Raw genomic sequence first — 14045 nt, 5'->3', positions numbered from 1 at the left:
CACAAGCCGGGAAGCAGCAATTCCCATGAAGAGGAAGGGACCCACAAGGAAGCTAGGAAGGAAACGAATCCTAGCGATAGCAGTCAGAGAACTGAGAAAATTTCTATGATGGGACCTTGCAAGCCCAAGGCTAACATTAAACCCCGGGTGGTCTTAAATGATCCTGCACTACAGGTGCACAGAGATCACATGGCAACTTATGCAGTCATTTGTAAGTTCATGGGCATATGGCCCACGGAAAAAGCACTGTATACATGGATAAGAAACAACTGGAAATTGAAGGGAGAAATAACTCTACATCTTGGCTCCAAGGGTTTCTTCACAGTGGTTTTCACTAACCTAGAGGACAAGAGAGAGTTTCGAAGGAGGTGCCTACTTCTATGCGGCCGTAGGCCTTTACATGCGACTTTGGGTGATGAACTTTGTTATGGAACGAGAAATGTTCACATCAATCCCAGTATGGATTAGATTATACTCCTTTTATTTATATTAATGGCTGTCGAAATCTTTAAAAGCTATAGGTAACAAATTAGGGAATTTTATAAATATATCAGAGGGGACTCTGAGAGGGAAATATACCTCCTTTTCTTGCATATGTGTAGAGATGGACTTATCGGGAGCACTCCCAGATGAAGTCATCCTAGAAGTTTATGACAACGAATGGGTATATGCAGTCGACTATGAACACATCCCATTCATATGCCATAAATGTCATGAACATGGGCACCTCTTCAAAGACTGCCGACTCAACAAAAAGGAGGACTACCCAAAAACCAACAAAGGAAAAGACCCTAAAGGTTTTACCAAAGTGGGTAGTAGAGGGAAAGGAGGGGGAAAAAGTCCCAAAAGAAACCCAGCGAAAGCAAGATACCAAGTCATAATAGGTTCGAAATTTTAGAAGAAGAGGGAGGAGAAAATGGAATGCACAGGAAACCAGAGAACTATCACATAGAGAAGGAAAAAGAGGATAACATGGAAATCATACAAGAACACAATGGACTAAAGGAGGACCCACCAAGCACTATGGAACTTGGAAGGGACCATGAGATGACCCCAAGCGAAGGTGGTATGGAGGACCAAGACCTACAGGAGATCCTAGAAAGAGAGAACCTTGAACTAGAAAAGTTTCTAGAGCAGGGAAACAACAAAGGAATTGACTCGCTACCACAAGAGGAGTTTGACAGAGTACAATAGCTATTCCTCTAGAGGTCTCAAACAAAGGCTGTAGGAGTCAAAAGGAACCACGATAGCTAGGAGAACAGAGGGGTTAAATCAATGGAGATAATATCAGGACACTCCACCAAAAACCCAAGCAAGAAAAGAGGAAGAAAGAGACAGAATGAACTACTGACAGAGTGTGGAAAACTCATGATTAATTCAGGTAAGATGAAAGATCTCACTAGTTACTCTTTTACAAACCCATCATTATGAAGCTTACAACATGGAACATTAGAGGACTAGGGAGTAAAAGAAAACAAAGAAATCTCAGTAATAGAATAAAAGAAGAAAAACCAAATATGGTGTTCATATAGGAAACAAAATGCTCAGTAGATAAAATTAGAGAAATGCACAACAAATGGCTTATTAAGTATGAGTACCTAGAAGTCAAAGCAAATAATTCAGCTGGAGGAATTCTCACTCTATGGAATCCTCAGAAATTTGGAATCTTGGATGTTGAGGCATCCAGAAACCAACTTTCAATGATTATCCAACATTTGGGGGACAGGGATTGTTACATGATCACAAATGTCTATGGCCCCCAACTTCTGGAAGAAAAACTCAAGCTCCTCACCACTTTGGAGGAGCTGAGAGAGATACACCCAGCAGTACCTTGGATTCTGGGGGGGACTTCAATATGATCAGACCTCTTACAGAAAAAAAAGGAGGAACTAGAACACTTGGTAGAGACTCAATAGCCTTCCAGAACTTCCTTAACAAGATGAGACTAGTGGATATGGATACAATAAATGGAATATTCACATGGAACAACAAGAGAGGAGGAACTTCCCAAGTAACCTTGAGATTAGACAGATTCATAATCACAGAGGATCTCCTTCTCACCGGCCATATCATGACATCTTTCATCCTCCCTTTCAGAGGCTCGGACTACTGGCCCATCCAGCTGTAAGCTTCCTTTATTGGAACTTCGAGGAACAGACCCTTCATGTTTGAAAATGTCTAGCTTACTCACCCTGGTTTTATCACTAACATTGGAAATTGGTGGGCAGAGGAAATGCCCACCCAAGGCACAAAAAAGTTCATCCTGCATCAGAGACTCAAACACATCAAGATAAAACTCAAAGAATGGAATAAAAATGAGTTTGGAAACATATTCAAAGCCAAAGGAGAAGTGGACAAAAATTTATAGGAAGTTAATCAAATTCTCATCACAGAAGGCTTCATAGCGGAAAGGAAAATGCAAGTGGACTCACTTCAACAAGAATGGGACAACAAATGCCAAAAGGAGGAAATATTTTGGAGACAGAAATCAAGAATGCAATGGATTAAGGAAGGGGAGAGAAATACTATGTTCTTTCACAAGTCTACCATGGAACACAGGGCACATAATCGAATCACAAAACTTATAGATCCTCAAGGAAAAGAGAAAAATAGTCACAAGGAAATGGAAGTTGTATTGGTTCAACATTTTCAAAGTATAGCAGAGGAGACCATGGCAGACAAATCCCAATTTACTAAGAGTTTCACTCAGCATATTCCAAAGCTGGTAACTAGGGAAGAAAATTATAATCTCAACAGGCCAGTGACGGAGGAAGAGGTCAATGAAGCAATCAAAGAGATGCACAATGGGAAAGCTCCAGGACTAGATGGTTTCAATGTAGACTTCTTCAAAACATGTTGGGAAACTGTCAAACATGACATTCTGGATGTGGTGGAGGACTCGAGAAAATCAAAATCAGTTCTGAGAGCGCTTAATGAATCCTTCATAGCCTTAATCCCCAAACAAGAAAAAGCGATGACTCCAAACAGATATAGACCCATAACTTTATGCAATGTAGTGTACAAAATCATCTCCAAAGTAATTGCTAACAGACTTAAACCCCTTCTTCCAACACTTGTGTCAGAGGAGCAGACTGGATATGTAGAAGGTAGACAAATTCTCAATAATATCATTCAAGATCATGAAGTGGTGCATTCCCTCAAGACAAATAAGCAAGGAGGTATGATAATACAATTGGACATAGCAAAAGTTTATGATAAGCTAAGCTGGTCTTATATCAGGGAAGTTCTTAAAGCATATGGCTTTGACCACAACTGGATAAGATGGGTCATGGCTCTTGTTACCACTGTCAAATGCTCAATTCTTCTTAATGACTCTCCATCCAGAACCTTCATGCCATCGAGAGGACTCAGACAAGGAGATCCTCTCTCCACCTTCCACTTCATTCTCATGATGGAAGGATTGTGCAGAGTGATCACTTTAGCCAAGGAGGAAGGAAGAATCCAGGGACTCAGACTCACTAAGAATGGGGACACGTTGACCCATCATCAATTTTTGGATGACACTATGCTGCAGGGCACACCCACAGTCAAGGAAGCAAAAACTTTCAAACAAATCTTGTATGAGTTTGCAATGGCTATTGGTACCTAGGTAAGCCTCACAAAATAAAAGATTTTATTTTTCAACATTGACATTTCAATTCAAAGAAATCTTTCCAGAATTCTAGGCTTTCAAAGAGATCATCTTCCCTCAAATTATCTAGGAATACCCCTCACTGACAAACCTCTGAGCAAGGAAGTCTCGGAGTTTGTAACTAATAAATTGAAGGACAAAGTTAGCAAGTGGACAAGCAGATCCTTGAATTTAGCAGGGAGGCTAGTCCTTACAAAGGCAGTACTACAGACCATTCCAATCTACATGTTATCAGCCCTTCTAGCACCAACATGAGTCTTACAACACATCAGGAATATCCAAAGGGATTTCCTTTGGGGTAAAGGGAAAGAGAAAAGGAAATGGGCTCTCGTAGCTTGGGACAAGCTCTGTAAACCCAAAACCCATGGTGGTTTAGGTCTCCATGACCTGGATATTTTGAGCAAAGTTTTGGGGGGAAATTTTGGTGGAGATGGCTAAAGGAAATAAGAAACCCCTGGGCTAAACTATGGAAACAAAAATATGCAATGGATTGGCAAGAAATGGACCACATTATAATGACTGGACACATCATAGGTTCCCATATTTGCAACAAGGCATGGGAGAACAGATCCTTGATTCAGAAACACAGTTTCTTGGAGATCAGAAATGGGAATATTGCCTGGTTCTGGGAGGACAACTGGCAGCAGGAATAGAACCTTTGTAAAGAAGGACTGGATATCATAAAAAATGATACCATTAACAAAGGACTGAAAAAAGTAAGTGACTATTGGGATCTGTCAAGGGACACTGGTAAATGGAGAATTTGGAAGGTACCAGATTACAGTGAAGGGACTTCGTTGAAGACCCAAGCTAAAGTTTTGGAAGCTATTTTGGAAAAGAGACAAATTTTGACTTCAACCTCGAATGATCTACTAAGGTGGGGTAGAAACAACGAGGGCCTCTTCAACCTCAAAGAAGAAAAAAGAATAGCCATAGGACTCAACTACCCAAGCCCTGATAAGACATGGAAATACCTATGGAACAACCCACACTAGACGAAGATCAAACTTTTCAGGTGGCTAGTTTAGCACAAAAGGATTCTAACTTGGGAAAATCTCACAAAAAGAGGTTTTGTTGGTCCTTCTAGATGCCAACTAAGTGACCTACAGGAAGAAACTATGGATCACCTTCTCAACCTCTGCTCTTTCACCTCAACCTTATGGAATTGGGTGGCCTATATCTTCAAGAAGATAGACAAGAATGAAGATGACATCACTGATACTTTAAAGAACTGGAGGAGGGACTTCTCGGATAATGAGACAATAAACACAACCTGGGTTCTGATTCCAAGATTCTTGATTTGGGATGTTTGGAAAGAACGTAACAACAGGATCTTCAAAGATAAATCTGGCTCAGCACAAAGTATCATAGCACAAATTATAAAACAACTCAAAGAAACTGTCAATGCCCTTCAGGTGCAACCTCCTGAGAAACCCCCGAGTTAGCAGGATGCTCACATTCTGGAACTGTTGGGTCTCCAGTCACAGGTCCCTCAGGGCATAAATAAGACAGTGAGGCACATATCAGAAGGAAAGGCTTTCTGGCAACCCCCTCCCCATGGATTTTTAAAATTCAATATAGATGGAGCCTCAAAAGGTAACCCTAGGGACACTAGTTATGGAGGAGTCATAAGAGATGATGACGGGAATATACAAGTCATCTTTCACAGTCATCTGGGGATGGCCACTAACAATATGGCTGAACTCATGGCCATTGAGCAATACTTAGAGATTCCAATTGAGTTGAATTTACATAATACAATCATTGAGGCTGACTCAGAACTAATAATTAACTTGGTCAAGAGGTTAGGCACAGGCACTGCACCTGACAAAGTCTTGAGACACTAGAGACTTTTGTAGGTCTATTATCAAATTCAATTACACCTAAGAATTCTAAGAACTCTTAGTTTTTTGCATGTGCACAGAGATGGCAATAGAGTAGCGAATTGGCTAGTTAATGAAGGGGTGAGATGCACAAGAGACACAAGTGCTGCTTGTGGCAGTCGGTACCCGTAGGACAACTACGTGAGCGCTGCTACTCTCTGGCTCTCATAAACAAGGAGCATTATCAGCACAGGAAGGGGAATCCGCCAGTTAACCTTTAATCAATGGATGATAGGGGTTTGATAGAAAGTCAACCTGATATTTTGCCTTTTTGGGTCTCGCAGTGGAATACCACAGATTGCCTCCTCATTGGTTTTGCAGGGAGCTTGGACAGCGAGCGGGTAGTTGGAAAAATTGTGACAATATGCTCAAAGTTGCAAGGAATCGGTTCAAATGCGGGGATCAATCAAATGGATGGCAACAGTTGCAGCGTATTCGAGGTTTCTGTGTTTTCGAGCGTCAAAGCGGTTTTCGTGTTTTTGGGTGTAAAAGTGGTTTCTGAGTTATCGGGCGTCCTCAAAACCCGAAGTGGTTTATTAGAATTGAGCCCGATGCCACTTAGTGTTCAACACGTGGCTCTCGGAGGAGAGAGAATACCACCTTCATCGGGCGGGTATTCCTCCTGCTTCTTCTCCGCCCAATATTCTCCTCAGTTGTTGGATCATGTAGCTGTAGATCAACGGCTCAGGTTCAAGGAGCAGGTTAGTGGGTCCGGGTGATCCCCAGCAGACCCGAAATTTTTGTTTTGTGGTCTCTATTTCCCCTCTTTGGGTCCACTTAAAGTTTTTTCCATTCTGCTCAAATTTTTTTCCGTTCACTTGTTTCCGTTATGCTTTTCTCGGATAACGGCTCGGGTGGTAAGGCAGTGTGTTTTGTTTTTTCTTGGACACATTTCCCAAAGCTTGAAGTGATTGCCAAATTTTTTTAGCCCTCTTCCTCTTTCGGTGCGATGTATTTTATGTAATATATTTTTTAGTGACAAGTTAATAGAAGGTCTGACTCTTGCTTTAGCATATATATTGGACATGAAGAGGATGTAGTCCTACCAAGATTGCAAAAAAAAAACATGTTAAATAAAAGGGTTTTATGGAAAAATTGAATAAAAATAGAAATAATAACAAATATTATGAATTTTTTATGAACTTGATATTCAAAGATCATGACATTTTAAGTTTTTTTTTTTTTTGCCAAAAAAATTGATTCAATAAAATTCGAAGTAAAAATAACGAAAAAAAATGTTAAAAGAATAAAACATATAATTTAATAAAAAACAATTCAAAAAAATTCAAAAAATAAAAATTAGAAACATAAAAAGTTAGAAAATAAAAACTACAATTCAAATATATATATATATATATATATATACATATATATATATATATATATATAACTACACACACACACACACACACAAAATAACATAAAAATAATTATTTTTAGAAAAGAAAAATAGAAATTTTTGAATAAAAAATTAAAACAAAAATAAAGAAATAAAAAAACATATATATATATATATAATTTAAATAAATAAAAAAAAAACATAAAAAATAATAATTAAGAATAAATTAAAAACAAGTGAAAAAGGAAAAAGGAAAAAATCGACACTCCTCGGCCATTGGCCGGGCAAGGTTGATTCTGGGAATACCCCTCGCCTTCCAAGGGCAAGCGAGGCCTCAGGCTTTGGGTGGGACAAGGATAATTCTGGGAATCGGCCTCGACCTTCAATTTTTTTAATTTTAATTTTAATTATTTAATTTTAATTTTTTAAATGTTTTTTTTTTTTTTTTTAATTTTGTTTTAATTTTTTTAATCTCTCTTTTTAATTCTTTTGACTGTGTTTTTTTTAATGTTTTTATTTAGTTTTTCTTTTAAATTACCCAAATATATATATATATATATATATATATATATATATGTATTACTTTTTTTTTAATTTTTTCGTAAATTATGTTTTTTTGAAAATATTTTCTTGTTTATATATATATATATATATATATATAATTTCTATTTTTTATAAGTTATTTTATTTAACTTTTAATTTTTTATGTTTCATTTATTTTTGTTGTCTTTTTTATATATTTTTATATATTTAACTTTTTTTTGTATGGTTTTTTTTAATGTTTTAATATATATTTTTGTTTACATGTTATTATTTTTTTTTAACATTTTGGGTTTTTTATTCAACTTTAATTTTGGGTTTTTCAATGTTTCAATCTTTGTTTTCTTTTGTATTTTTCATTTTTATTTTTTTTATATTTTTTAATTATTTTGTTTCATTTTTTTTCTATGGGGTCCAAATCGATCATCGACTAGTAACCTGATCCAATTATGTGTCAATTTGATAGTTGATTTAAAATTTTTCGTTATAATGAATCGAGTTTGCACCCACAATGTGTCAATTTTGTAGTTTGCCTTTAAGTTTTTATTACAATGGGTCGACTTTGTCTACACTAGGTGTCAATTTGATGGTTGACTTATAAATTTTTGTTGCAATGTGTCAAGTTGCCTTAGGCTAAGATTTTAAAATCACTATATTTTTAGGATTTAAAAAAGAAATTAATCTTGGTATAATGACTCTTTCATTGATGTGTTCATTTTTCTTTAAATTAGTCATAAATATTTTCCATAATGCCATGGTTGAAATATGTTGAAAAATTAAGGTTTTTTTAATCATGATCTTTGGTTTTAATTCCATGGATGGAAAATTGTCAAAATTTTAAGCCTTTTCTAAGTCATGATATTTTATCTTTTATGTTATGGTTGAAAATAATTATAAGTCCTTTTTCTTTAACACCATGGTTGAAAGTTATTGGAATTTGAAGGCTTTTCATAGACATGATATTTTATCTTTAATGTCATGCCTAAAAATCATTAGAATTTGAAGGCTTTTAAGAGACATGATATTTTATTTTTTATGCCATCCTTGAAAATTGTTGGAATTTTAAGACTTTTTAGAGACTTGATATTTTGTCTTTGATGCCATGTCTAAAAATTGTTGGAATTTTAAGGTTTCCTGGAGTCATGATATTTTATCTTTAACTTCATTATCAGAAAATGTACCCAAAAAAAAATGTTATTCGAGCATCAAAACATTTCGTTTTCAGGGTGTTTTTTTGCACAAAATAATTGGCTTTTATTGCCTTTACTTCCATTTTTCAAAATGTAAAAAATTTACCCCCCAACTGAACATAAGTGCCTTAATCACAAAAATGAAATGCAAGATTGATCATAATAACTTTCGTAACACTTTAATTGTTCAACAACAACTTCAAATTATGAAAACATAAAAGAATAAAAACTGATATATATTGTTGACATCTAATTCGTCCTCTTGTCAAATAGATTGCAATTTATAGAGCTTTGTGGAAATCAAAAAACTCATAATTTCATGGTTAGAGTTATGGTCAAAAGTTCTGTGTAGATTAGGTAATAATCAAATCTTATTTGATGCATCTTTGGATCAAAGATCAGTTGAGATCTTATCAGAATAATCTCCATGCCAAGAATTTACTAAGGAATAGCTCATGCAAATATTCTTGGTGACTGATGTAACCTAACAAATTAGCAAGTCATTTTGTCCATGTATTTTGGAAAATATGGGTTCAAAGAACCACATAAATCTCCCAAATCATAATGAATTTCAGGAAACAACCAAACATGAGCCTAATTAGGATTGTTGTGAAAAAAACCCATGTTTTCTTTTTATTCAAATTCATTTTCATTTGCTTAGAAAGCACGTTTGAAGTTGACTAGTAAGAACTGCTTCACTTTTTCTTTGATCTCTTGCTAGAAGTTCACACCTGCGATTTGGGTGGAATTTTACTAACACAAATCCATAATGTGCCTTTTATAAATAAATTTCATGTGCCATATTTCATTATAGAATTGTGCTACCACCTCAATCACGAAGATAACTACATAAATTGGAGTGAGTTGTAGAAACTTGCAATGTTAAACTAATATTAGTAAAAATATGCATAATTCTCCTTAATCTACTAAAAAGAAAATTGATGTTAATTAACTACTCAAGAATATCAAGGCACATCATGGTACTTTGTGAAGAATTATGGTAAGAAATGTGGTAAGTGAGGGAGATGGTGCAATGAATGGTTGGAATTAATGGTTTAATGAGTGAAAATGATGACAAATCAGTGAGCTGACATCTTCCCCACACTGATATATTTGAATTTCCTCATGAAAATGGAGTCTCAAAAATAAACTCATATCCATCCTCCTTTCCTTTCAATTCAATTGGATCTACTCTTGTTTTCCTACCCAAAGGATCTTGAGTTTGAATTGCTAATGAGATTCACTATATAACATATTGGAAACTAGTAACCTAAAGTTCTTAATGATGGTATCTCCCTTCTCCTTAGAGGGAATTCCTAGAAAAGGCCCTCTAATTCTTTAAATCAACATTACCTCCTTTCTTAATCCACACAAGGATGACATATTTCATTCTTCGATATTGTTGCTTCGAAAGATGTTAGATGATATTACCAATGGATTTTATACCACCTATCCTTTCCCCTTGTTAACATCATAAAATCTTAAATCCTTCATAACTTTTTGATTTATTTCATTACATGAAGGGTTTTTGTAAATTTCATTGAAGTCCACAACATGTCTCATCTCCATGGAAATAAAGTTGGCTTTAAACACCAACTTATTGATGCTTGAAATTTATGTCAAATCTATCATTTTTGAAAGTTGAATGTTTGGTGGAAAAGGAAAACATCAATTAAAACAAAATATGAATGTACACTATGAAAACAATAAAACTTGAAGGAAGTTATATCTAATCCCAAAGTAGCTTCTCACAAAATTACTATTTTGGATTTTCCTTCTATTGTACCCATCTCAGAATTAAATTCACCAAACAACACTGTGTTAATTTGGAATATCAGTGACAAATTGAAACCATGTCACTCGATTTATCTTTTCGAGAGCACCAATTTTGACTAGTGAAGCGCACAATTTGGACAAGGGAAAGTGAATTTTTGAATTGAAGCCCACAATGTCACATTTGATCAGGTCAACCCTAACATGAAACTATACACCCTTGGAAGCCAACAAATACAAGTGACCTCAAGCTCATATAGACATCACTGAGCATCTTCTTCTTCTATTCTACATTGATTGATTCACACAGGTTTGAAGCTGGGTCGAGAAAATTGGTTGGTTCAGGTCTGAAATTACAAGGTCTGAAGCTCACACTTGTGTTAGGGATTTTGGTTTTTGACCACAAGCTTGAAATTGGCAGCTTTTTGCTATAACCATACGCACATAAGCTCATTTTTGTGGTCGGGAGCTCTCAACTACATGAACACCTCTTCCTCTATGTGGTTGGGCTCTAGGGTTACAAATTGACATTTGTTATATCATTATTTAGCACCCCTATATAATTGATGCTCTTGTATGGCCTTGGGCAACCTTTTCCCATGCAGACTTGATCCTGTATTAAAAGAAAATATTTCAAATTCCATACGCGAATCTGCCCATTCAAAAGAGCGTACATACACAGGTTCTATAACTTCATACCCATGTATATATTTTATAATATGAAAAAGCAACATAATATGATATTTTTCGAGTGGGGTTCACAAGGTTTATCGAGAGACCACCTACGAGAGACCGTAGTGCAATTAAATTAACTAATTTTAGGTGGTATATATACACACCATGGGTAGGCCTAAAGGACATAAGAGAAGGGCTATTGAAATTATACCCATTTTTCTCCCAGATCAAGTATAATTTTCCCATTCCTCCTCCACCCCCAGTCTCCTTACATTTGTTAGAGAATCTATCTTCATGGCTCGGGTTGGACAGATCTAGAGGAAGGCTTCATAGGTGCTTTGGTAGTTGTTCATGTCGTCTAGTGACTCTGTAATTACATTCTTCTTAGAAAAACCTTTGTGTTGGTTGACGTTAACCCATTTCAATTTGTTTGTAGTAGCTGAGTGATTGGGGGGAAATATAATAAATGGATTTTCATATTACAAGAATTTGATCTCGATTTTATGTCAACTAATTCAAAGAAATATTTTGTCTTTGCAGAATTCATATCGGAATTGCCTTGTGAAGGAGATGTTGCTTATGAAGAATCACTTCTTGATGAACATATTTTTCTCATCTCTTCACAAGATCCTTTGTACAAAGATATAATTATATATCTTCATACTTCAAAGTTCCCTCAATCTTTTTCTAAGGATGAACATTAGAGGTTACATCACCTTGCTAAAAATTTCTATTAATTGGTGATACTCTATATCATCGAGGGATTGACTCAATCCTTAGATGTTGTTTAACCTTAGAAGAAGCTGAGTTGGTTTTAAATGACTGCCATAGTGGATATTGTGGAGGTCATCTATCTCAGCTTGCTATAACCAAAAAAAATATTGCTTGCAAGCTATTAATTTTGAATATATCTCCTATAGTATCTTTCCAATCCCATGAATGATCTAATGTCATCCACGTTATTTGGAGTTCAAAACTCCCTTTTGGCTTTGATCTTTTCATGGTCAACTGATACACCTTCCTTAGAGACGATGTGCCCTAGATAGTGTATATTTGGCTCAAAGTAGTCATAACTACTAGGCTTCAATAGAGTTGATTTTCTCTCAACAATTGTAACACCGCAACCAAATTATTTTCATGTTCTTCTTTTGTTTTTTAATATACTAAAATTCCACCAATAAACATTATGAAAAAATTACATTTTTCATCATGAACATGAATATGGCTGACGCATTAGAGAGCCCAAAGGGTACCACTACAAATTCATAGTGCCCATTTCTTATTCTAGAGGCAATTGTATGGATATATTCCTCCTTAATTCTCACTTGATGGTAGTCTGGCCTTAATTTAATTTTGGAGAAAATGGTTGCTCCTATTAATTGGTGAAAGAGATCATCAATCCTTGTTAATGGGTACCTATTCTTAATGGTTACATTATTCAGCTACCTATAATCAATGGACAATAGAAGGGTTTCATCTTTCTACTTTAGAAATAATACTGGTGCTCCCCAAGGAGACATGTTTTTCCTTATGTAACCCTTGTCAATCATCTCCTTCAGCTATAATTTGAGCTCAACTAATTATGGTATGCTCATTAAATATGGAGCCTTGGATGTTGGTTCTTCTCATGGTACTCGTTTGATAGATAAATATCTCCCTGTGAGGAGGTAATCTAGGAACCTCAACTTGAAAAACATCTCAATACTGTTGCAAGACAGGGTACTTTTGAAGTAATTTAGCCTCCTTGTACTTTGATATTCTATCAACTTCCTCACTCTAGTAAAATTGTACTGCACACAACATGCATCCTCTTTTGTTGTTGTGTTTGGCTTGCATAGCCATGATCAACCTCATTGTTATGGGTTTCCTCTTTCCTTGCAGAACTTTTTTTGTTCCTTTCTCATCCAAGCATTCTATTGCTTTCTTGTGGCAATCTTCCTTGGTCTAGTGTAGGTATTACCAATCCTTGCCTGATAATGAGTCATACCCACCCAATTATAACACATTCAACTAGGCTATTATTTCCATGTCACTCAGCACAATTTCACATGACCTTACCCAATTGTTGATTCTCCTCATGATTGTTTCTCGTTGAACCTGCCAAGGTTCTTAATGCAAGTCCTTCCCAAATCCACACTTCTCCACAAGTTCTATACTGATATAACTATAATTGGAACATGGATCGATCAAAATGGAAATGAAATGTTGTTGTAGATTACCTTCCGTCTCAATAATGGATGCCTGCTGATCTGCTTGGCGATTGACCACTGTTGCTTAAACTCTAGGCATACTTAGTGCCACTTTGACCACTCGGCTTCCCTTCTAATTGTTGCATATATTTGGTCCAACATTCTATTGATGTGGGAAATCTCTTCTCCTATGGTCCCCACCACAAATGCAACACTTGAGTGGTTCTTGGCCTTCAAACATAAGTTGTGTTGTCACTAGTTGCTTCAGATTTTTCTTGTTAGCAACATTGGCCTTTTCGTGAAACTGTTGTCTTAGAGATGGGTGCCTCACTTCCCTCATTTCTAGGTTTTTCTTGGGCCTATTGGAAATACTGAGAGGGGGCATGAATCAATATTTCTTAGAAATTAGGACTTATAAATCTTTTCAAAGCATTGGTTAATCTTCAATTATTATTAATGTTTATCTAGTAACAACAGTAAACAATAAAACATAGTAAGAACAATAATTTTAGGTGGAAAACCCCCTCCATGTCAAAAACCACCAAATATTTTTCTAATAAATTCTTTAATCTTTACCCCCAACTGAAATGAAAGTTACAACTTCCTAGAATTCTAGAAAAGATTTCTTCTCCAACTCCCATTTGAAAGATGCCCTAATGCCCTAGTTTCTTTTAGTAGTCAACTAAATGGATGCCCGAACATCCTATATAAACCTACCACCCTAAAGTTTTCCCAAGTTCCAACCTGTAGGCAACTTCATGCAACTGCCTAGCACCTCCCTGCCATCCTATAATGATAAGAAGT

General features: G+C 35.9%; 1 pseudogene; it reads right to left on the bottom strand.

The window, feature by feature from the left end:
• Nucleotides 1-2023: 2023 nt before the first annotated feature.
• Nucleotides 2024-14045, bottom strand: part of LOC149206695 (calcium-transporting ATPase, endoplasmic reticulum-type-like) — a 183342-nt pseudogene continuing 171320 nt past the window's right edge.

This window comes from Pinus tabuliformis, chromosome 1_2 (assembly GCF_031772625.1).
Source record: "Pinus tabuliformis cultivar Carrire ecotype Pingquan chromosome 1_2, CPIR1, whole genome shotgun sequence".
Lineage (NCBI taxonomy): Eukaryota > Viridiplantae > Streptophyta > Pinopsida > Pinales > Pinaceae > Pinus > Pinus tabuliformis.
Note: the sequence above shows the minus strand (reverse complement) of the source record. Positions and strands in the feature narration are given on the sequence as shown.